We start from the raw sequence: 24,735 nt of genomic DNA on the forward strand, positions 1-24,735 counted from the left end.
TTTTAATTTGTGAAATTAGCAAAGGTTAAAAAGCTTGACAATACTCTCTGTGGGAGAGATGTGAGGAAACAGACACTCCCAGATACTGTGGGCATGTAAATTTGGAGAACATTGTTGAGAGCAATTTGGCAATAGCAAATCAATCAATGAGTAAATAAATAAATGCACATACTCTTTGAATCATCTATTCCACTTTTTTCCCATCTGCACAAAGATTGTCATTAAGGCATTATTTAAATTTGTAAAATACTGAAACCAACATAAACATGCTTTGATAGGGGACAAGTTAAAGGAAATACTGTGCAGGGCTACACGTGGAATACTATGCAGCTACCAAAAAGAATGGGATAGAATGTGGAAAGATGTCTGCGATATATTCATTCATTTATTCTGCAAGTATTTTTTGAGTCCCCACTGTGTGCCTGGCACTCTTGTAGGCTCCAGAACTCTGCAGGGAACAAAAGAGAAAAAGCTCCTTTGCTCATGGAGTTACATTCTAGAGGGGAACATGAGCAATACGCAAATAAATAAATAAATATATCGTATGAAAGGGCCATGAGGAAAGATAAACAGACAAGGAGGACAGAAAGGGTATTATTCTGTATCGGGCTGGGTGGAGCAGGTCTTTGAGGTTATCTGGTAGCCAAGTGGCTTCTGCAGTTTTGAGTCTTACATCTACACATCACTGGTAATTATCCCAGAGCAACAAAAAATTGTGGCCGTACAAAAGTGTGTACACAGATGTTCATAGCTTTATTCTTAATGCCCAAACTGGAAACAAGCCAGATGTCATCCGGTGGTGAATGGTTAAACTGTAGTACATTGGTACTATGGAAAACCTCACAGCAATAAAAACTGAATAACCTTGAAACATGTAACAGCCTGGGTGGATCTCAATGGAATTACGCCATGTGGAAAAAAAATGTATCCTCAGAATGTTACATTTTATATGATTCCATTAAATAACATTCTTGAAATGACAAAATGATTGAGATCTAGAGCAGGTTCATGTTTGCCAAAGTTTAGGGAGAGGGGAGGGAGGTAGCTGTGGTTGTAAAAGGGAAGCTTGAGGGATTCTTGTGATGGACGAGTTCTGGCTGTGGTGGTGGTGGTGACACATCTACACATGCGAGAAAATCACATAAAACTAAATACACACAGAAATGAGTGTGTGTGAAAACGGTGAGAGCTGAATAAAGTCGGTAGCTTGTATCAGTGACAATTCCTGGTTCTGATAAATGATTCTATTCCTCTGTAAGATGTTACCACTGGGAGACACTGAGTGAAGGCTGTACTGGAACTCTCTGGAGGATTTCTTGCAATTGCACACTATTCTATAATTATCTCAAAACAAAAAGTTAAAATCTGGGCATCATAATATCCAGGTCTGCATTTTGCTCTGATTGGGTAAATCTGGACCAATTTCTTTGGTTTTCCTACCCACTGGTAGCAGTTTGATATAGGTATGAATTCCAGAAATAGATACTAGATTATGTTTGTAAACTGGTCTGTAGCTGGGCATGATTAAATTAGGATTAGGACTTGATTGGGCCACATCAGTAGGGTGTTGAACTCCCGCTCCTCAACTCACAGATGAAAGACATGGCAAAGGACAGAGGTGGAGAGATTTGATTTGGAGATTGATGCTGGAGTCTTGAGCTGGAGCCCTGGGAAGAAAGCACACAGAGGAAAGAGAAGTAAGCCCTGGGAGGAGAGGACCTGAGCCAGGAGAAGAACACAGAGGAATAGAGACGGCTCCTTAGACACAGCAGAAACCCGGGGGAGAGAGACAGCCTTCACCTGATAGTCTACAGCTGGCCTTGTGGAGAGAGGCAAAGCCTAGAGAACCTCGTAGTCTACAGTTGACCTTGTGGAGGAAACAGAGGAGCTGAGCCCAGAGGAACCCAGGAAGACTGGACCCTGGGCAGATGTTGGCAGCCATCTTGCTCCAACACGTGGAAATAGACTTTGGTGAGGGAAGTAACTTATGCTTTATGGCCTGGTGTCTGTAAGCTCCTAGCCCACATAAATACCCTTTGCAAAAGTCAACAGACTTCTGGTATTTTGCACCAGCACCCCCTTGGCTGACTGATATGCCACCCCTACACCAGTTGGTGTGGTAAGGGGCCAAGTAAAGTTAGCAGGGCTAGGCATTTGGGCCCCACCCCTGAAGGGAAGACCTGGCAGACTGCTGGGCACCACCCTGGGTGGCTGGGCCCCCTGCTGGGCAGCAGCCACAGTCTACAGCTCAGCCAGCCCCCCCCACCCGGCCATCTGGGGTCACTTGGGCTCTACATCCACTCCAGTTAGGTTCTGCGAGTCTGAGAGGAAACCCAGAGGCCAGAAGAAAGCTGGGCACTGGCACAGCAGAGGCACCATCCTCAGTGACGCGGTCTCTATATTTTTCGGCTCCACCGTTCCCGGGCGTGGAGTCTACTCCCAGGTCATCTCATAGCCCACAGTGGCTGCGCTGGTTTCACAATCTAGACACGAGGCCAGAGAAAACGGGAAAGGGCACTGGTCCCTCGCGAATGCATCCCCTTCAGAATGCAGTGGCTGTTTACTTCATTGTCCAAGCAGGAACACTTTTTAAAAATATATATATAAAAGGTACATAGATTACACAAAATGTTACACAAAAAATATAGGGGCTTCCCTATGCCCCACTCCCCACAGCCCTCACTTTTCCCACATCAACGACTTCTTTCATCAGTGTGGTACATTCATTGCAATGATAAATTGCAACTGATGAATTGGAATACTGCTACACCACATGGATTGTAGTTTATGTTGGAGTTTACACTCTCTCCCAGTCCATTCTGCAGCTTATGGCAGGATATAGAATGTCCTGTATCTGTCTTTGCAATGTCATTTCAGGACAATTTCAAGTCCCCAAAATGCCCCCATATCACACCTCTTTTTCCCTCTCTCTGCCTTCAGCAACTCCAGTGTCTCCACATCAACGATGTAATTTCTTCTGTTGCTAGAATCACAATAAGTCTAAGTAGAATACCAGTAAATCCACTCTAAATCCACTCAATAAGTCTAAGTAGAGTACCAGTAAATCCACTCTAGTTCATATATGATTCCTCAGTCCCAAGGATTCTGGGATGGTGATAGCCACTCCACCTCTAATTGAGAGGGGGCTTTGATTCCCAAACAGGAACACTTTTGAGAGGAAGAGGGAGTGCTTTTAATAATTACCCAGTGACAACAAGTAAATAGGAACTGTCCCAGACAAACAGGGAGAAATCGTCCCCCATCATTTTTATTTTTATATGTACAACTCAGATTTTCCCATTCTAACCCTTTCAAGCATATAATTCAGTAGCGTTAATTACTTTCACAAAGTATGCTACCGTCACCAATATCCATTATCCCAACCTTTCATCACCTCAAACAGAATGAAGCATTGCTTCCAAGTTAAGCACTGCAGTGAGGCGATGAGTCCCTCTCCCCTCCCCCACTCTCTTCCCGTCAACCCTCCGGGGTAACCGGTAACCTACGCTCTGACTCTATGAACTCTGCTGCTAGTATTTCATATGAGCGAGGTCTGACACTATTTGTCCTTTTGCATCACCCTGCCTTGGAAGGCTTCGCGCCTTCTATTGAAGAGTCAGAAGTTCCTGCAAAAGGAGGCTGGGAGGTGCCCATTGCTACCCGGGATGAAAAGCTGGGTTCTATCAGTAAGGAAGAAGGTGAGATGGCTGCTGGAGAGGCACCTGGCAGTTTCCACCACAGGTCCTGAAGGAGCACTAGTTGTGACCTGAATTTCAGAGGTTTTCATGACACAGCATCTTTGACTCCTGGCTTTCACCCGTCACTCCAAATGTATTCAAAATAGTATGAGAGACCCAGTGAGGGCCAAACCCTCCTTGAGCCTCATCGCTTCCTTCTCTCCTTCACCCTACCACATCTTCCCTCAGCCAACAACCACCAGCCTTCATGTAACGGACCTGAGAGAGTGTGGGGAGGGTTCCAGGACCACATGCCAGTGTCACCCTGGGACACCCTACTGTAATGCCAGGGGTATCAGAGGAGAGAAAAGGAGAAATGCTTCACTAAACCATTGAACTGTCCCACACTTAGTGCAAGTAAAAAGCCTGTTCTTTCATCATCCATACCCCAGCTTGGAGAATGTCTTGGAGAAGCTCAAAAAAGACACAGAGAACACCAGAGCTTTCCTTGCCTTCATTCTCTGCTTGATATGGATTGGAGGTACTGGAACAGCTGAGGGTGTGGGGCAGTGGTAGAAGCAAGGACGGGTTTCTTAGACCCGCATTTAAAGAACCCTGGAGAGAAGGGATCAAAGGACTCTCAGTAATCTGGTGGCATTTCTACTTAGGTGTGAGCAGTTGGTGGACCTTTTATATCTTTTGAATTTTATACCATGTGCATGCCTTAGCTATTAAAAACAAGTTAGAAAAATAAGATAAACAAATGAGTTCTCAAGTATTTAAAGCACTCTTTTTCATACAGAGAAATGATATTCTATTTTAAGTTTCAAACCTTAAAGTTCAGTGTAAAGAAAAGCTTTATTTTCTCATGGGATTCAAATGGCTTGCTTGAGTAAAGGAATGGTTTTTATTTCAAATATTTACTTTGTGCATTTGAGAAATGCACAAAGTCCATTTATAAGTAAGTCCTGAAAGTTCTTCTAATTAAACGAGTATGATATACATTATTATTATTATTTGAGATAGTGTGTTATTCACTTCATACCCCTGGGAATTTTCATTATAAAAGCAGCATTTAGGGGAGCAGATGTAACTCAAGTGGTTGAATACCTACTTCCCATGTAGGAGGTCCTGGGTTCAATCTCCCATACCTCCTAAAAACAAACAAAAAACACCCAGTACTGATCTCGCTATTTTCAGATTTATTTACTATTCAGATCTAGTTTTTTTTTAATCTAGTTGGAACTATGTGGGAAAAAAAAGTGGTGAGAAGCAAAGTGGTTAAAAAAAGAAATCAGGAGGAAAAAATATTCTTAAAAATGTGTCAATTTAAAAACTATGGTACCAAACAACAACAACAACAACAAAAAAAAAAAAAAAACAAAGAAAAAACAAAAAAGTATAAACTATGGTACATGCATACAGTCAGGGTTGTCTAGGGAAACAGAATCAACAAGAGATATCTGTCAACAGTATGCGATTCTGTGAGTCTCTCACTTGACTGTGGAATGCACAAGCACAGGTTCCACAGGCAGGCTGCAGCCAGGAATTCTGATGAAACTCCAGTGAAGGTTCTTGAGTTCTGGGAGACATTGGCTGTCTAAAGACGAGCTGGGAAATTCTCTCTCAGTGCTGGAATCATTTCCCCTTTTAAAGCATTCAACTGATTGGGTTAAGCGTCATTCATTGCTGATGGCAATCTCCCTGACTGATGTATTGTAATCAGCCATCTATGATTACCACTGCAGTAAAATCACTGGTGACTAAAGTCCATAAATGCCATTGGATTACAGTTAGCCCAGTGCTTGCTTGACCAAACAACTGGGCACAATTACCTGGTGGGGTTGACACATTAGCCTAACCTTCAAATCCTTAAAAAGAACATGTGGGGAAGCAGATGTGGCTCCGCCTACCATATGGGAAGACCCGGGTTGATCCTTGGGGTCTGCTGCTTTCCTTGGAGGCCTTCAAGTGTCAGACTCTGTGGTTCCTTACTTCTGGCCAGTTTCCTCCTCCATCCCTTCACCTCTAGCCAGAGCCCAGTGGAGGGACGACGGCCTGTTTGCTGCATTCTAGGGGTTCAACTTTGTGCACGTATCTTCCACTCCAGCTTTCCATCCTGGCTTCTCTTTCTCTTGGAAGCCCTGACCTGACCAACTCCTGCAACTTGCCTCAACAGACAGGCCCGGGGCCCTGGACTCCCACTGGCCTTGGCCCTCGCGGGTCTCCACCAGCTCTGAGGCTTTTTCCCCAGGTCCACACTGGCTCGCTCATTTCTTCCTTGCTGGGCTCCTGCAGACTCCACTGGTTTGCTAGGCAGCTGCTCAGGAGCAGGGCGTCCTATGATAGCCAAAGGGCCTCCTGTGATGACCAGGGCTTCCTGTGATGACTGAAGGGCCTCCTGCGATGGCCAGGGCCTCCTGAGATGGTCAGAGGGCCTCCTGCGATGGCCAGGGCCTCCTGAGATGGTCAGAGGGCCTCCTGCAAAGTCCTAAGGGCCTCCTGCGGTGACCAGAGCCCCCTGCGATGACCAGGGCCCCCTGCGATGACCAGGGTCCCTGCGATGACCAGGGCCCCTGCGATGGCCAGGGCGTACTGCGATGGCAAAGCTTCACTCCTGTCCCCTGTGGAGGGGCGGGGTCGGTGGCCCTTGGTTCTGGCGACCCCGGGTGCGCACAGAGGGGTGCGCAGGGACAGGACCTACTGGATTCTAGCCCTGCGGTGGGAAGCTCCGGGCGGGCCTGGGAAACAAAGTCAGCTAGACCACATGTGGGTCCCACCGTGCAAAGGCGCCAGAATGAAGTGTAGGCGCACCTGAAAAAGCTACTTACGGCTGTCAGGATGGCCGAGTGGTCTAAGGCGCCAGACTCAAGTGTCACTTCCTCTCCGTGAGGGTTCTGGTCTCCGAATGGAGGCGTGGGTTCGAATCCCACTTCTGACAGGCGGCTTTTCAGTTACTTTTGGAATTTTGGCGCTTTTCTCACTTTTAGTTTCCACCCTCTACCCACCATTTTCTTTTTGTAGCCAGTTCCTCCTTCCTTTTGGCACCTGCCGAGTCATTACCAGGTTCCGCGCGTACCCTGCGGGTCCTGAGAGCAGCCTGGCGATCCCGGGAAATCCCCAAGCTCATCCAAAACGGAAAATTATGATCAGAAAAGAGTCACAGCAGTACACAAGTAAGGTTCCACCGAGATTTGAACTCGGATCGCTGGATTCAGAGTCCAGAGTGCTCACCATTACACCATGGAACCCTCTGTGTGGGTTTGGGGGGCTGCTTCTCCACTCGGCCCAGCTGACGGGGAGCAGCCCAGGAGCCCAGGCTGGAGCAGAAGGGCCCTTTTAAAGAAAGCTCGCGCCCCTCTTCCTGCCCCGCTGAGAACACCTACAACTTCAGAAAATAAATAAGGTAATTGTCGTACTTACCCACGGTGGAGAGTGCCTGCGCGGGAGGGGAGCCCGGCTGCGGCTGCCGCCTCGCCCTCCGCTCCGCGCGCCGGGGTGCGGTGAGCAAGCCCCTCGGCGGCGTGGACCCCGCCGGCGTGAGCTCGACCGCGGGCCTAGGGGAGGACGCGCCCACCGCGCCCTCGCTCCCGCCGCCTCCGCCGCAGGCGCCCCGCAGCGAGCCTGGAGGGGCTGCGCTTCCTCGCGGCTGTGATGTGGAGCCTGACTTTTAAAAACCTGTCTTACTTCTCCAAAAGGCCTCGGTGCCGCTCTCTTTCTTTGATACCCCAAGGTCTGTACGTAGCGGGAGCTCGGTAAGTGCTTGTGGCATGAACGCGTCGATGAAAGGATAAACGAAGGAATGAGCGAGTGCGTTGATTAGCGAGTAGTCAGCGGGACAGCCCAGCGTCAGGTTTTTTGGAGGGTTTCCTTTTTGCCTTCTCTCCATAGGCATCACCTGATAACTCTGAAGGGAGCAGGAGTTCCCCTTCCTTCCTTCCTTCCTTCCTTCCTTCCTTGCTTGCTTCCTTCCTTCCTTCCTTCCTTCCTTCCTTCCTTCCTTCCTTCCTTCCTTCCTTCCTCTTTCTTCCCTTCCTTCCTTCCTCTTTCTCCTTCCTTCCTCTTTCTTCCCTTCCTTCCTTCCTCTTTCTCCTTCCTTCCTCTTTCTTTCTCCTTTCTTCCCTCCTTCCTTTTTCTTTCTTTCTCTCTTTTTTCTCTCTTTCTTTCTTTCCCCTTCCTTCCTTCCTCTTTCTTTCTTTCCCCTTCCTTCCTTCCTCTTTCTCTCTTTCTTTCCCCTTCCTTCCTTCCTTCCTTCCTTCCTTCCTTCCTTCCTTTCTCTCTTTCTCTCTTTCTTTCTTTCTTCGCTCACCTTCCAGGCCCCAAAATAGGTGTCCTCATGTGTGGATGACCAAGAGAGGCTGGCACACTGCTGGACGTAGTAATTTTTTTCCCCCAGATCTTAATCTTATTAGGATAACATGAGTATCCTGTAACTGTAAGAACAACATATAACAAAGAGACCATATATGATGTATGATTGGAAGAAATGCTTGGGTATCGACCACTGCTTTAGTTAATCTAAATGGTAATCATTGCCCATGCATGCTTACTGTGCCTCTGGGCATCTCCTTAGGCTGCATTACCAAGGGACCCCTGAATCATTTCCTGACGTTGATACCTCTTAATGTGTCTCCAACGAGCAATGTGTCACAAAATACGTGCTCAATAAAAGTGGGTTGAATTGAATATGTATTTTGGGGGGTGGAGAGGAAGCAGTGAAACTAAAATACCTCTGGCCAGGTGCTCATATGGGTCTCCATTCTATTTTTATTATTCTCCTAGTCTTGTGAAAAGATCCTCTAACCCTGTTTCCAGTCTAGCTGAATAATGAAGCAATTCTTTCTTCCCCAGTACCGGTGGCAGCCTTTTCATTCCATAAGCTGCAACTTTATTTCTAAAAGAAAAAGGAAAACGTCCCCTGGTCCTAAAGTGATACCAGAACCTTAAATACAACTTTAAATTGCCTTCTGGGAATGGGCAAAGAGGAAAGGGTGTAGGTGACTATTTTTTCAGCTCTATCACATCTGTCCCCAAGGGGATGGCAGAAATAGGGCAAATGGCCATGGGTGTGCTCTTTCTTGAGCATGGAGTCAGGAAAGCGGTGCCTTTTCCTTGGGATCATCTGTGGGTGGCTCACAAACATGGCAAGGCGAATGCCAGCACGTGGAGGTCACTGAGGGGGATGGCTGTGGGAAGAGATGCCTGGCCATACAGTTCAGAACCCACTTGTTCAGGATGGCTTGTGGTCATCTGATAGAGCAGAATTCAGTCCAGAAAGGGCAGGTCAGCGCGGCATAGTCAGCAGTCCCGAGCAAGCCCAGCCGGCGTGGCTCATAGAAAGGTGCTTCAAAACGCATGGCTGTACCTAGAGCCAAAGAGCTGAGGGTCTTCCCCGCTCCTGAGCTCTGCACGCCTTCCCCGTTTCACAAGTTACAAAGACATTCTTCTGTGTATTCATTCACTGCGACATGCCACATATTTATTTAGCTTTCAGGATGTGGGGAAGCAAGGGAAATACGTTCTGTATCTGAGCCATGCATTTCTTCATGGAGGAAAACAATCAGTTGCACAAAAATTTCCAAAAAGTGTGTAAGTGATGGGTAGAGTTACGCCAGGACATCGGCAGCATCCCAGCAGGAACACCCAGGTAAGAGCAGGTGAGGATGAGGGCAGCCTGCCGGCAGGAGGCATGGCGCAGCTCAGGCCTCTGTGCGCCCCAGCACACTGCGCTTCGCCTTTGCGGCACTTACCAGCATTGGAGACTTTTTAAAAAGTCGTTCATTTGAATTAGGTAATCAATATCCACTCATTTTAACAATGTAACAGTGTTTAAAATGAAATTTACAATTCCTCCCTTTCCTCTCCAATCCCGTGACCCTGTAACCATTTGGAACAATTTGTCGTTTATACATTGTACCGTGCATGCTACTCCGTTCCATGCTTTATTATCATCGTTCAGTTTCACGCTTTACAGGAGTTGTGCCGTCTCGGGGCCGTTACGCGCCCATGTGCGTAACGCCTTTCTTCCCCACCGCACGCCAGGGCAGGGACCCTCCGTCCCGTTTCTCTCCACGTGCTCAGCGCCTGGTTGTACTTCTGGAGCTGGCTGGGGGGCAGGCAGAATCAAGGGAGGCTTCCAGGGGAAAGCAGCTTCCGAGCCGGGGCCTGGAGCGTGAGAGGAGGACGCGAAGAGCGCGGGGAACCGCGGGCCGGGAGGGCGGCCGTGCGGAAGGCGCGGACGCGGGCAGAGCGGCGAGGGCGCTCCCCGCTGGTGGGGTGGGAGGGCAGGTGCGCGGCAGGTGCCTTGTGAGCATAATTCAGGTTCAACAGGTGAAACGAGCAGGCCGAAGGGAGGGCAGCGGATCGGATCCCCTGGGTGGTGTAGGCCGTGTTCATTCATTCGTTCATCTCTTACTGGGCAAGGCAGTGACAAGCACTGCTGTATCTGCAGGACCTGGTACACAGTAGGTGCTGAATATGTTTGAGACGCGAATGAAATAAACGAAGGTCTGTTATGTGACGAAAATACGGTGGTGATCAAAGAAGTGAGCATCTTGCATAGGGGGTGCTCAGTTACTATTCGTTAATTGAAAGAATTACTCGCCGGCCTATCATACCGGGGGAGAAGAACCTGCGTGACCTTGGCTCAACCTTGGAGGTTCTAAGAATGACTGCACTGGCGACGGAAAGAAAGACAGCTTTAAAGCTGAAAGGAGAGGAAAAGAGAAAGCTGGCAGCGGTGGGATTCGAACCCACGCCCCCGAAGAGACTGGAGCCTTAATCCAGCGCCTTAGACCGCTCGGCCACGCTACCACGCCGCGCGCTGTCCTAGGAGCGCTTCCTCCTTTCTGAGCCCCTGCACCGGGTCCTGCACACCTTGTTCCCAGCGCAGCCCCGACTTCTCCAGGAAGAGCGGCGCTCCCCCACCGCTCCAGGAGACGCGCGCCCCCCGCGGCGCTCGGACTCCGGCGGGGAGCGAGTCCGGCCGCGTGGCCTGAGCCCGCAGCTGCGAAGAGGCAGGACAGAACCCCGAGCCTGCCTCTCCGCCGCCCGCTTCTCGGGGCGCCCGGCGCCTCCGGGGCCCTCCCTGGGGGTGGCAGGGCAGCCCCTGCTCTCGAAGTCTCGGCCGTCCGAGGAAAGCTGCCCGAGACCAGCTGCCGGGCAGCCGGACTCGGCCGCCCTCCCCGGCCCTCACATCCCCGCAGGAAAGGCCGGGGGAAGCGGCTGGGGCCGGGCCCTCGGCCTCGTCTGCCAGGCTTCGCTTCCCAGCCGCGCTGCGGACGTGAACTAAGTCACCGTCCCAGCTAACCCAAACGCTCTGAATCGGAAAATTCAAAAACGGTCTCTCGTGTCGATAGTGGTAGATGTTCCGTGGAAACAAAAAACTCATTCAACACACTATTATTGGATACCTAATAAGTGCAAAGAGAAAAGACACATAAGATATAGTGGAAAGAGGAGAAAGGAAATAACTTTTTTTTTCTTTCTAACTGCCGTGTTGCTGGTCCCAGCTTTAAAAGATTTCCAGGTCTTAAGGATGTGCACTTTTCTCTTCTTCTGATCTCATCGTAAGCTTTTCATTCTATTTTTCTTTTATTCTTATTTAATTCTATTAACACCATTTTATTCTATTCTATTCTGTTTGGGTCCTTTAACCTCCCTTAAATCAATTTTGAAAATGACATAAATAAAATGTACAACATGTCAATGATTGTTCTAAGCACAACCACCTGAAGAAGAAACTGCTTGTTCATGACACACCAAAATATAGTATTATTTTATGGTAACAATAATAGTCATAATATTAATAGTAACTAATATCTAGTGAATTGTTACCGTGTGCCAGGCACAATTTCAGGAACTTTGCTGTTATCATCTCATCTATCTCAGGTCACGGGTTTTTCTTGCTTTGCCTTTGAACTTTCTGAAACTTGGTGTGATAGGCAGACTCTAAGAAAGTCTTCCCTGGTGTTCACACTCTTGAGCAATCCTATCCTCTGGACTGTAAACTGGATGTGGTAAGTTGCTTTTAAACTACAGAACGTGGCAAAGGTGATGGGATGTCACTTCTGTGATTAGGTTTCATAAGACTGTGCTTTGCCTTTGCTGGAAAACTCTTCTGTTGCCTTCTTGGCTTGCACTCTGATGACACAGGCGGCCACACTGTAGAAGCCCTCCTAGCAAGCAGGTAAGGCAGTTCAACAGCCCTGGAGGAACTAAATTCTTCCAACAACCACATGAGCTTGAAAGGGTATCCGTCCTCAGGTGAGCCCTGCCTGGCTCCTGGCTGACACTTCAGTTGCAGCCTGTTGAGAAACCCGGAAGCAGAGCATCCAGCTCAGCCTTGCCAGGACTCCTCCCCTTAGAAAGCTGGTTTAATAACTGTGTGCTGTTTCAAGCCCCTAAGTTTGTCCTTATTTGTTACGGAGCAGTAGATAACTTATACATCTGAGTTCTAAATTTTACGGTATAGGAGAGTCACCTGGAGTCTTATTAAAATACGGATACCCTGGCTCATGATAGCATGTTCTGGTTCAGTGGGATTGGGATGGATTTTTAGGAGTGACGCGGAAGACCTGGATCCCCCCAGTCGACAGCAGTGTGGAAGCCGGGCCTGGGACATTCTCTGCCTGCGTCCAGTTATCCCTCCTTGGCTGTCTCCGCGGAGGCCACTCCCCCCACGAGTCTCCTCGTTTTTACGTGATCACTCAGGGCTTGCTCACTGCTGAGAACCAGCAGCTCTGTGCTCCTGAGACACTCTACAAAGAGCCAAAGTGCCCTTGCCTTTCAGATTCCCGCTTTCCCGGTGTAGCGCGTGTTTGGGGAAGAATTACCCTGACCCGGGGTCCCAGGCCGTCTGGCCCCAAGTCCTCTGCTTCCTTCTAAATGCCCCCCCCCCTGCAGCTTTCCCCACCCCTGCTACCGCCTGGGGACCTCGTTTGAGATTTTGCATCCTCTCTTGGCCCCCTCTGACTTGTTCTGTAGAGGAAACCGGGGTAAGGGCTCGCCGGCTCTGCTTGCAATCCCCAGGGGCTTCCTTTGGCTGCTGAGGTACAGCCTGTCCCTGCCTCCTGCCCCCTCGGCCCCCGGTGCCACAAACACTGCCGAGAGCAGGGAGCTTCCAGAGGACTAAGTGGTGGCGCCGCACTTTTGTCTGATTAAGCTTCAGCTCTCAGTTTGAAGAAGTCTTCCCTATCTCCCCCCTGCAGGAAATCCCCCCCCCCCATATAAGCCCATCTTCTGGGGATGTACAGAGTTCATGGTATACATAATTTTCTTCCCCATTAGTCTCACCTTAATTTTCTTTCTTTATATTCCCATTGCCTTGATTTTAGATCTATTCACATTTTCCATTTTTTTTTCTTATGGTGTAGCTGTGTAGGCCACCTCAAATCCATTTTTTTTTTTTGAGGTACTAGGTCCTCTTATGCAGAAGGCAGGTGCTCAACTACTGAGCCACATTGCCTTCCTCATCTGTTTGCTCGTTGTTTTCTTTAGGAGGCACAGGAACTGAACCCGGGACCTCCCATGTGGCAGTGGGGTGCTCAACTGCTTGAGTCACATCCATTCCCTCAAATTCATTTTTGGATAAGTGATAGGGATAAATACATAATTAGAAATGTAAATTTAAAACAAGGATTGTTTTAAACAATCCTTGTTTTAAATCCAATCTTAGAGGGAGAAATGCTGTTGTAAGATTTAAGAGTGGAAAGTGGATGAAAGATTAAATAATTTGTTCAGGGCTGCACAACCAGAACGATTAAATTCTGTGCTCTAATTGATCTTCTATTTTACAATACGAGTGAAAGTGATAATAACAACTACTAATTTTCGTTGAATTGTTCGGTCAACATGCCCCAGGCATTATTCCAAGAGTTTACTATTATAGCAAGTAAACCCGGGCTATGGGATGGAATTTGGAAACTCAAGTTTATGAGATTATACTTTGCCTATCTAAGCATCTTGTAACCTGTGCTTCTTCTGGAGAGCATTTGTTGCGTGACATTTCAACGTACCGGTGTGATTTGCCAATGCCTCACCTGAGGTCTCCCTCCGTTCTAAGGGTGAGCTCCTCGAGGACAGAGAATGTCCCTTCCACCGCTGCAAACCCAGCAGCCAGCAGCCAGCCTTGCTCAAAATAAATTCTCACAGCCGCCGGGTTGAAGACGCTTTGTGCCAGGGACTTGGGGCGGGGGCGGGGAACGACCATAAACTTTGAAGATGAAGGACAAACCGAACCAGGGCACTATTAAACTAACAATAGTCAAAGGCTATCTTTTAGAAGTGATTCCTTGGGTTATTTTACACGAGGTCCGGAGTTACTTTTTCCATGAATTGTGTGTGGTCACAGTCATGGGGTAAGCGTAGGTTTGGGAGTAAGGAAAAGAATCCAGGGCAGAATTAAAAACAAGCAAAGAAAAATAAGGTGAGCATTGTCCTCACAGCACTATTTATACAGTTCATTCTGGTGCAGGCCCAGAATACACTAGGGAAAAACATGTTCACAGAGCAGCCCGGATAGCTCAGTCGGTAGAGCATCAGACTTTTAATCTGAGGGTCCAGGGTTCAAGTCCCTGTTCGGGCGAATACTACAACTTTTTTAGCATCTAACTGTGACTGCGCCTTTGACAATGTATAAACACACCGGCCAGGGCCGAATTCTACGGGGCTCCTAACACAGGTTGTGAAAACAACAGAAAACATTAGAGTCAAATATTTCGATCCACAGATGGTGGGGTAGGTTACTCTGGCGCAAAAGAGAAAAGGAAATCCCTGTACTGGGGACGGCCCAGGTGTTCTGAAGACCCCTAAACTTGAAGAGGCACCTTCAATTACGTGGCCCCGTGTCAGAGCCTGTATTTCTTTGCCTCTTTATCCCACTGAACTACGAAATGAAGGCAGACTGAAGTTACCGCCCCCGCTTGTGAAGAATGAGTTTGTGAACCAAGAGTGAAGGAGAAGTGATCTGCTCAAGAGCTGGTTTGTAAACGAGGGGCCTGAGGAGCTTTTCTGAACACCCAAGTTCAATAGAAGTAACGCGCACACGCAGCACACTGAACAAAGGCCCATCTGACCGATGGTCTTGTAACCTCGCGTAAGGCAATAGCCCCAGAACGCTCCGCTTCCAGCCCCGCGCAGGCAGCCCACACGGGCCGACACAAGCGCAGCCGCTCCTGCTTTGGCCTCTTGGTGACCACTGCGGTCAGACCATCATGCTTGACGTCATGGTCATGAATAAGCGATTACTCCCGCTGTTCCGATTCAAGCTGTTCTGAGCTGATTTGCTTTCCCTGCCAGAGTTGACTTCACACACGAAAGAATGTGCCGACCACCCCCAAGACAGCCAGACCCTACCCGTGCCTTGGCAGGGTGGCACTCCAGCTTGGCACGTCTCCAGCATTTGGTTATTGTGAGTCAGTCGGCAAGTCTGGAAAACTCTGGGTCATGAAAAAATAGCTTCCGATTCTGCTAAGGAGATTAGCGAATGGTGATGCCTCCACCAGGAGCCACTGGTTCTGCGAGGACCTGCCTGACTGGCCAGGAACCCAGCTCTGAGTTCTCAGCTGCATCCCACCCCTGGCAGGGGCAGGTTCCCAGAACCCAAGGCTGAGGCTCCAGAGGGCCCTGGTAAGATGCTCCCTAATAGTGCCTTCTGAGCCTGCACCAGAATGAACTGTCCGCAGAGCTCTTCAGAAATACTCTCCAAGGTCCCCACGTTTCAGAGAAGCAGCCCAAGGATTGTTCTCTTTTCCCAAAACGGATTGGGCCAGAGAATGTAGCCTGCAGGATGAAATTCAGCAGGTATGATCCTTGAGGGGACTATGGCAATAATCCAAAAGTGACCGGGAATATGGAAGGAAAAGAATCACATTTAATATGATAGTTAATTCATCGATTTATTTGAAAACAATTTATTGCTTGCCCCCGGCCCTGCAAATACAGGGATAGATAGACTCAGTGGGTGATGCCCAAACTTACAGTTTGGCCGGAGGTGGGGTGGGGAATAGACAACAGAGATGTCAAACAATTAAAAGGACAAGGCAACTTCATGTAGTATAAGTGCTGTACAGAGAAAACAGGGTGAGGCTATGTTGGGAGGTTGGTGAGCGAAAGATGGGATGGGAACCCTACTTGGGACCCAACTAGATAAAAGGCCAGTCAAGGAGATTGCCTGTGCATGAAGAAGAATCAATGTGATTTGGTAGCTGCTTAGATTATAAAGGGTGAAGAAATCCAAATTAGTTTCATTTTTTGAGACTGGGAAAACAAGGCACCGGGTTTTTGTTTCTCTCATCACTCATTTTTTTCAATAAATTAGAAGGATACAGTCCCAGGAAGGAGAGTGATAGTCTTGCTGTACTCTGCGTTAATCAGAAAACATCTATGGCATAAAATCAGAGGAACTTGGACAGAAGAGCTCGCATGTTTGAAAGAGATGAAGACTTTCCAAGTAGAGAACTGAAGGAAATACAAACGCTTTCCAGACCTTGTAAGTCAATCAAGAAGAAAAACGACAGAATGTCCTTGATTCACAGGCCAAGTGCTATGGACGGAGACTGAGGCTGAACTGCAGCTTTTTGACAATGATGAGCAAAACAAGACTGCCCCCTCTGAGGTTCGAACTCAGGACCTTCAGATTATGAGACTGACGCGCTGCCTACTGCGCTAAGGAGGCAGATGAAAGCCAGCTTTTATCACATATATTTAACTCTGAATTTTACTTCGTTTTCCCGCCTTTTATTTTCAGTCCTCGATGTGTTAAAAAAAAAAAAAATGCAAACACCTGCTCCGTAAATCGCACCGGCTTCTCAACCCGCTACAGTCTTTCAGGATCACTCCTGCGTCACGAGGACGCCCAAGGCGGTCCCCGGACAGGCAAGTGGGTGGTTCCAAGGAATTAGGAGATCTCGGTGCAAACTCGTGGGCGTAGCGCTGGGCCCAGCAGCGAGAGGGGAAGACAGGTTTTCCCTCTGTCTTAGGCTGTCCGGGTTTTAGCACTGAGTCCTAAAACAACAAAAAACCCAACAGAGCAAAACCCCGGTACCCCCTCCGCCCGCGTCCGACGGGCACGGCCCGCGCAGCCGCCTCGCCCTGACTCCCCTGACAGCAGGGTTTGCGTTCACCAGCAGCGAGGGCACCGCCTCTTGCTCGGCCTGCGGATTAACCGCTGTGCTTTGCAGCGAGGCGGTGCTGGTTTAATTTTTAACCCTGCAGAGTTTATGACTATGAAGAATTCAGATATCAAAAATGAGAGCAATTACAGTATCAAAGCCAGAAGATCCAGACCTCACTGAAAAGAGTCTAAATGTTTGTGCTATTTCAATGCCAGATGGAAGGACACGTACAACAGATTAGGAAGGTAGATACCCAAAACTGGGCGTGCTGCGGAAAATACATTGGGATTGGGCCTGCTGGAGAAGAGGATAGGAAAGCACAGGCAAAGCCTGACTCACCAGCTCTGCGTGAGACAGGCAAGCACTTGTAAATCAATCAAAAGCTTTTCAGCTCCCCAAATGGCAACGTCATTCTCAGTAACAGCGTTGGGCGTGTCAACACGCATTACGTTACGGTTCCTGGTTCCCTCTATTTCCTGATTGTGAGATGGCAACTAAAACACCCCACGGGCGAACAAAAGGGAAAGCTTTGGTAACCACTGGCCCCCTACAGCGAGGCAGAGCTGATTCAGTCAGGTCCTTAGGCCTTACTAAGGGCCTTGCTCTCTACAGTATGTCAGTTTCGAGTGATGTGTCAAACCACAGCAACAACAACGACAAAATGTTCCCCCTAGCTCGTAGTGCTTTAATTTGACCCATCTTCTGAGGGGTATGAAGATTTTAATGAAACCACAGGAAATGTTAAACAGAAGATTGTTAACATCTTGTTCAAATACAAACCTGACCTTGTCCATGTATCTGTATATTTGCAGACAACACAAATGTATTTGACAAATTTTCATTCAGTTGATAAACTTCTCACCAAAGAAAATGAAAAGATCAGGCCCCATGGCTAAAAAAAAAATTAGGATTTGTTAATTTGTGATATGATCTTTTTCATGGTTTATTGAGGTTTATGGTCATTTTTTAGTTTCCTCAAAATATGTAGAAGTAATGAAATTGTTCTAAATTTTTTTTATGGTGATGAATGCACAACACTGTGATTATACTAAAAGCCATTGTTTGTACACTTTGGATAGATTGTATGGTATGTGAATATAATCTCAATAAAACTGCTTTTAAAAAACACTCAGGGAAGCGGATTTGGCTCAACTAATGGAGCATCCGCCTACCATATGGGAGGTCTAGGGTTCAAATCCCGGGCCTCCTGACCCGTGTGCTGATGCCCGGCAAGGAATGCCATGCCTAGGGAAGCCCCACGCGCCAGGATTGCACCCCGTAAGGAGAGTCCCCCCGGAGGGGGTGGAGGTGGGGAAGCACGGCATACACAGAGAGCTGATGCAGCAAGATGATGCAATAAAGAGACACAGAGTCCCAGTGCCGCTGACAAGAATGCAAGCAGACTCAGAAGAACACACAGTGAATGGACAGAGAGAGCAGACAACCAGGGGAGGGTGGATGGGAGAGAAATAAAAAAATAAAAAAATAAAAAGCATGCAGAAGCACTTAATGAGAGTTTTTACTTTTTGGAAATGGAAGCAATTAGCCTACCCAGACATGTGTTTACAAGATAACAATTATTGTTGCAAGCCAGAGAAAATAGGTTAAAATTTTGGTCTGCCATAAAATACTGTTTCCAATGTGTGGGACAAGAATACTGTGCTTCTCTAATTTGCAAACACATTAAGGATGCAAATGCTGAACAGGGTTATAAGAAAACAGAAATTTATATGTTTATTCTCTAATATTGTTTGATGTTATGTGTAGGTTGTGACAAAAACTCATATACCACCCCCCACCCCCCAAAAAAGACGTTTTTGGAGGTAAGCCTGCTTCAGAATGGAATAAAAAGGCACTAGAAGAGGGCAGGTCAGTTAAACAGGACTTTCTCAATTTCTTCACTAAAACAATAACTTATTCAGAGTCCAACTTTGATTTCAAGAGTTCAGATTACCTCCAGACTTTGCAAGCATTTTCCTCAAAAAAAGAGAGCATTAATTTCTGGTGGCAATCATGTGCTCTGGAGTGTTTAAAAAATAATGGGCATTTTAGACATGGATATGATATGATGAATTTATAAATGCAAAGGACCTGATTGACAAATAGCAGGTCTATGAAAACAAGTCTATAGGTACAAAGGAGATGGATATTGGGGGTGGGGGGGGTAGATACTAATTCATACAAGTCTTAAAATCTTCTGTTGCTAGTAAGCAAAATCCAGAGTATTCTATGCTCCAACACTTTTGTTGGGAAGATATTTGGTTTCACATCAGCAAATTGGGATGATGCTGGAATTAGAGTAAGATGGATGGGAAAAGAGCAGAGCTTCAAGTCAAAATGAATTTTAACCTTTGATTTTATCCAGTTTTAGCACTACTTGAAGAAAAAAAAAGACATTCTAAAGACTTCAGGCAGCTCAGCAGTTCAGAGAAGTAACATTGGGAAATGAAACAGGGTAGAAATATTCTACTGTATAACAGGACAGGAAGAAGCATGTCATTGTTATTTCACATTAAATATAGGTAATATATGTTTAAGTAGTACTCGTATTTATTTTTATGTTCTTATTGTATTGATTCCTACTAGCCATCTAAGCACTCTGAATCTACCTCCTCCCTACTTCTTGAATCTGTCCTCTTCATTCTGCTGCCAGATTACTACTGCTATTTTACCGAAGACTGTATCATCTTTTCCTCCTGATTCTCCTTTTTCTACTTTTCTTCCTCTGTGACACCGCACCAGATTCCCAGCTGGTGTCTGCATCCTGCCTTGTTTGCCGCCCCCCCCCCCATTGTTTATTCAAGGTCGTCACACACAGGTGCCCTGCAAAAGAGCTTTGTGGAGATGAGTGGGGCTGAAACCTGACCTGGGCTCTGGAGCCAAGCCTGGAGAGAGGTGGACTTCTCCCTTCTGTGAACTTGAGCAGCCCTGAGGGTTGCCTCTCTCTAATTCATTCACCAAAGTGGGTCGTTGCTATGTAGCCTGCACAAAGGCACTCGGTATGCCAGTTCTGGCCATCCCTCCACAGAACTGGTGGGCCAACCTTGCAAAAATGCCAGTCACACCGACTTTTCTGTTTAGAAGAGCACTCTGTGTCTCCCCACAGCCTCTGAGGTTAAATTCAAGGTTAACTTAGTTCAAGTACCCTCAGAACGTGCTCTCATTCTCTAGTAATAGGAAGCAAACATTGCGAAGCATGATGGCTTGTGGTAGGCAGATGAATAGCTCCCACAGTATCCAGAGCCTATGAATATGGTAGTTTACATGGAAAAAGGAACTTTGCAGATGTGATTATGGCTAGGGACTTTAGCCTGGATTATCGGGGTTCCCTTTAACCACGAGTCTGTAAAAGTGGAGGCATAAAGCAGGGACCAGGTCAGGGGACGTGATGGGAGAAGCCTCCAGTCACGGTTGCTGGATGGAGAAAGGGGCTAAGAGCCAAAGAAAGTAGCAGCCCGTAGAAGCTGGGAAATCCACAGTCCCAGCCGGCAAGGAAATGGGGACCTCAGCCCTCCAACCACAAGGGTACAAATTTATCAATCGCAACCAGAAAGAGCAGGAGACAGATTCTCGTCTAGAGCCTCCGGAAGGAGAGCAGCCTGCTAACACTTTGACTTTAGACAGGTAAGAGGCTGCCAGACTTTAGAAGCCTGCAGGATAGTAAATGTGTGTGATGAAAGCTGCTGAGTTTGTGGTGATGGGTTATGGCCGCAATAGGAACCAGCACGTGACTTCAAGTGCCAGGTGTTTCCTTGTCTCTCCTGACCCTGCGGGCGATTCTGCGCTTGTGGTGTCAGCAGGAGCTTGGCTGGAATGTCCAGGCCGACTCCCTCACCAGCTGGCGGGCGATGGGGTGGTCTGCTAGGCGCTCAGCTGAGGCTGTTGTCGCGTGCCTGCGCGGGCCTTTCCAGGTGGCTCGGCGCGTTACAGCGCGGGTCAGAGAGAGAGCTTTCCCAGTCTGAGCTTTCCCAGACACCAAGACGGCAGCGGCAGGTTTCTGACGGCTCGGGCCTGGCACTGGCACTGTGTCACTTTGGTGAAGCTCTGTCAGGCCAGCTGAGATTCACTGCTAGAAGGGGCTGCGCAAGGGTGTGGCTACTGAGGGGCACGCTACACTGGGAGACCGTCTTTGGAGACCATTTACTACACAAGGGAAATTTTATCTTTCTCCTTCTTTTGGCCCAGGCAGAGGCTCAGGTCTAACTGAACCAAGGAACTAGACATTCACACCTTTTCAGCTTTGTACGCGTTACTGCTTAGCCAGGAAGGAGCCTTCCAGGTGCCTCCTTTCTTGCTTAATTATGCTCATCTTTAAGTCATATTTCAGTTGTCATCTCCAGTAAACCACCCTGTACACAACACCCATGCTTACATCTACCAAGGAATATAGGAGTGCATCTTGAGTCTCTCTGATTTACTTGTCTCTATTCTTCATCAGGCTTAAATATTTTGGGGCTAGACTCTCCAGCTGGGCTTCCTACAAATGGCTCAAGTAAGGGCCTCAACCCATGTCTGCTGACAGAAGGAGTGGCTGCACAACTCACTGCATCTTTAAACACTGACAACAAAACAAAAAGGCACCCAACATGAAATTGCGCAAATACCATGGATTCAACCATGTAAAAACTTATGTATGAAGAAGAACCAAGAATTAAAAAGGAAATGTCCGTAGTTGGTTGACTAAGGGGTAGCCCCTGTAGGTATGCTTTTTTTTTTTTTTTGTCTTTTTACTCTAATGCTCTAACTTTGAAATGAGGTGGCTGTTAAAATAAATGAAAAAAGGGTAGAACCATCAAGTTCCAAAGTGTCCACAACCTCATCACTTGCAGAATGGCTCACTGGTCAGCAGCATGGGCCGAGAGCCTCTTAGAAATGCAGTCATTACCAATCACCAACTGGTGATGCAACTATAAAAAGATCATGGATGAAAGGGGAGGAAATGGTAAAGACAAATGAGTTTATATAGCTAAGAGACTTCAAAATGAGTTGGGAGGTCATTAGAGGGGTTGCGCTTATACATGTCTCAGCAGGATCCCAGAGACGGCAAAAGTAGATACAGCCCCAGGTACTGGTGCTCCTGAGGGCTACGGAGACACCCAGGTTCTACAGTCATGGCAGATGGCTCTGGAGTTCAGTGGCATGTCAGTTGGCCCTACTTTGGAATTTGGGCCCCTGAGTGTGATGGAGTGGGACTCAGATGTGACCTTTCTACACATGCCTCTTCTGTTACTTTTACTGAACTTGTAGTTGGCACTTGGGTTGGTGTATACTCAGGAGGCTTAAATCTCTGTACTGGCCATGTGCCAGCTGGGCCCTGAGCCTCAGCAGAGTTGCAGCTCCTACTCTCCGGTTTGTCGGACTTACCCAGGTCAGCTAACAGGGAGGCGAAGATGGTCAACCACCACACCAGGGAACTTAGAGTGCCTACAACTGCAAGCAGGAGAACATCAACTATGTGTAATCGAAGCCCCCTTTCAATTTAGAGGTGGAGTGGACATCACCATCCCAGGGTCCACAAGATGGAGGAATAAAATATGGATTAGAGTGTACTTACTGGTATTCTACTATAGAACTATTGTTGACTCTAGCAATGGAAGAAACTGTATCATTGATGTGGAGACAGTGGCCACAGTAGTTGCTGAGGGCAGGGAGAGGGAAGAAGAGGAGTGATGTGGGGGCATTTTCTGAACTTGGAGTTGTCCTAAATGATATTGCAGGGACAGATGCTGAACATTATTATCCTGCCATCACCCACTGAATGGACTGGGGGAGAGTGTAACTACAATATAAACTACGATCCATGCAGTGTAGCAGTGCTCCAAAATGTATTCACCCAAACGCAATGACTACGCCACAATGATGAAAGAGGTTGTTGATGTGGAAGAGTGGGGTGGGATGGGAGGGGTATATGGGAACCTCTTATATTTTTTAATGTAACATTTTTTTGTGATCTATGTATCTTGGAAAAAAAAAAGACAAAAGAAGGAAAAAGAAAAAAGAAAAAAGAAATTCAGAGTCTGGCTCCACCTCAGCCTGCAGGATCAGAATCTGCATTTTATCACATCTCCAGGCAATTTAAGTTTGCTTTCACTGATTCCATCCAGCCCTTTGCCCTGTCCCTTATTAAATCTACCGCCCTTTGCAAAGATTCCGCGGAGTGCGCGGCGCGGCTCGCCCCCTCACCCCTCTGCTGGCGCCGCCTTGGGCCTTCGGCTGCCTCTAGCTGCGCGCGGGTGCTCAGGAGCGCGCAGCAGGCCAGCGGGGCGGGCATCCGGCCGCCAGCGCCCCGCAGCCTGCAGAGGCCCCGCACCGCGTTGGCCCTCGCCGGGCGCGGTGGCGCGCGCCTGTAATCCCAGCTCCCGGGAGGCTGAGGCCGGGGGATCGCGGGTGCCCGGGGGTTCGGGGCCGCGGCGCCGCGGGGAGCGGGCGTCCGCACCGCGCGCGGCACCAACATGGGGTTCCCGGGGGAGCCCGGGGGCACCAGGTTGCCTAAGGAGGGGGGGACCCGGCCCAGGCCGGACACGGAGCAGGTCAAACCCCCCGTGCTGGGCGGCGGGGGGACCGCGCCCGCGAACGGCGCCTGCGGCTCCGCCCGGACAGTCGGCGAGACGCGGCCTCTTTTCTTAAACCCTGATTCCAAGTCGTTCCCCTTAGGTTTGCAGAGAGGACCGATTTCCCCACACCGCCTTTCCCCAAACCAGGCTTGCCTTTTGCAAATACAGTCTAGCTTGCCTTTTGCAAATACAATTGCTTAAGAATGGCATTGCATGAAGTTCTATAATCAAGACAGTGGCCCTCGGAGGCTGTGGCCTCCCGGGACTTAGATTCCTGTGTCCAGCGCTGTTGACCCTGTGGGCAACGCGGGCCGGACTTGATCCTGCAGGTGCAACTGGTCAACTCCCTCCGTTCTCTCTGGAAATGTCTGCTTGGCCACTTTCATTTTGGACGCTCTCTTCAGTCTGCCACTCCTTCCCTCCCCAAACCAAGTTTACTTTCACGAGAGTCATTTGGAGTAGACCGTTGCAGACAAAGTGTAGATGGAGTAGGCCGGAGGGGCGCCAGGACGTAACGAATCAACGTGCATTTTGGTTCCTTGCTGAAATGCTAAGAAATAAAATCCTTTTCTGGATTTAAGAATTTCTGCCTTTACCTTACTAGGTATAGGATCAAGACTTCCAGTTGCTGAGGATTGTGCATACTGAACTGTACTGTATTAGGTAGGCACATTTCTCAAAACCATGCCCTAAATCATATCCTTTGAAAAGGCAATTCTATTTTCCATCCATTTACTCAACATGTGTTTTTGGGGGGCTACTGTTGAGAGCAATGTTCTGGACACTGGAGATAGAGCGGAGAACACAGCAGAAAGAAAAAGCCAACAATCTGCTGTCAGTGGAGCTTGTGCTCCGTGGCTGGGGGCACAAACAACAGGCATCGTAAATAGGCAAATTATAGAATATGTTACACGGTGGTGATGGCTATGGACGTTTTTAAAAAGGAGGCTGTGTTGGAAACTGAGGCACAGTGGCCTCACAAGGAGAGACGTGCTGTCTCCATGGCTACGCTTGCAACCTAAGGAATGCTGTAATTAAGAGTTCCTGGCAAATAGATGAAGCTGTTAAAAGGCTGACAGAAAAGATGAGCACATACCTTGTGTAGTAAATAGAACACTTAGACTTTGTACCTTGAAATAAGATTTTTTTATTGACTTTGTAATAATATCACATTAAAAATATATATATATATGAGGTCCCATTCAACCCCACCACCCCCACCCCACCTCTCCCCCCCCCCCCCCCCAGCAACACTCATTCCCATCATCATGACACATCCATTGCATTTGGTAAGTACATCTTTGGGCACCTCTGCACCTCATGGTCAATGGTCCACATCATGGCCCATACTCGCCCCCATTCCATCCAGTGGGCCCTGTGAGGATTTAC

At 48.0% G+C, this 24,735-nt stretch overlaps 5 non-coding genes across 5 annotated transcripts; 2 read left to right on the top strand and 3 right to left on the bottom strand.

Moving 5' to 3' along the window:
* The first annotated feature begins 6,512 nt into the window (after positions 1-6,512).
* TRNAL-CAA (transfer RNA leucine (anticodon CAA)) lies at positions 6,513-6,618 on the top strand. Its single transcript has 2 exons — positions 6,513-6,550; positions 6,573-6,618. It is a non-coding gene; the product is annotated as a tRNA-Leu (tRNA).
* A 238-nt stretch (positions 6,619-6,856) lies between these two features.
* On the bottom strand, positions 6,857-6,928 carry TRNAQ-CUG (transfer RNA glutamine (anticodon CUG)). The gene has a single exon. It is a non-coding gene; the product is annotated as a tRNA-Gln (tRNA).
* A 3,480-nt stretch (positions 6,929-10,408) lies between these two features.
* TRNAL-AAG (transfer RNA leucine (anticodon AAG)) lies at positions 10,409-10,490 on the bottom strand. Its single transcript has one exon. It is a non-coding gene; the product is annotated as a tRNA-Leu (tRNA).
* Positions 10,491-14,189: 3,699 nt separating this feature from the next.
* On the top strand, positions 14,190-14,262 carry TRNAK-UUU (transfer RNA lysine (anticodon UUU)). Its single transcript has one exon. It is a non-coding gene; the product is annotated as a tRNA-Lys (tRNA).
* A 2,018-nt stretch (positions 14,263-16,280) lies between these two features.
* Positions 16,281-16,353, bottom strand: TRNAM-CAU (transfer RNA methionine (anticodon CAU)). The gene has a single exon. It is a non-coding gene; the product is annotated as a tRNA-Met (tRNA).
* Positions 16,354-24,735: the final 8,382 nt, after the last annotated feature.

This window comes from Dasypus novemcinctus, chromosome 22, assembly GCF_030445035.2.
Source record: "Dasypus novemcinctus isolate mDasNov1 chromosome 22, mDasNov1.1.hap2, whole genome shotgun sequence".
In the NCBI taxonomy this organism is placed as follows: domain Eukaryota; kingdom Metazoa; phylum Chordata; class Mammalia; order Cingulata; family Dasypodidae; genus Dasypus; species Dasypus novemcinctus.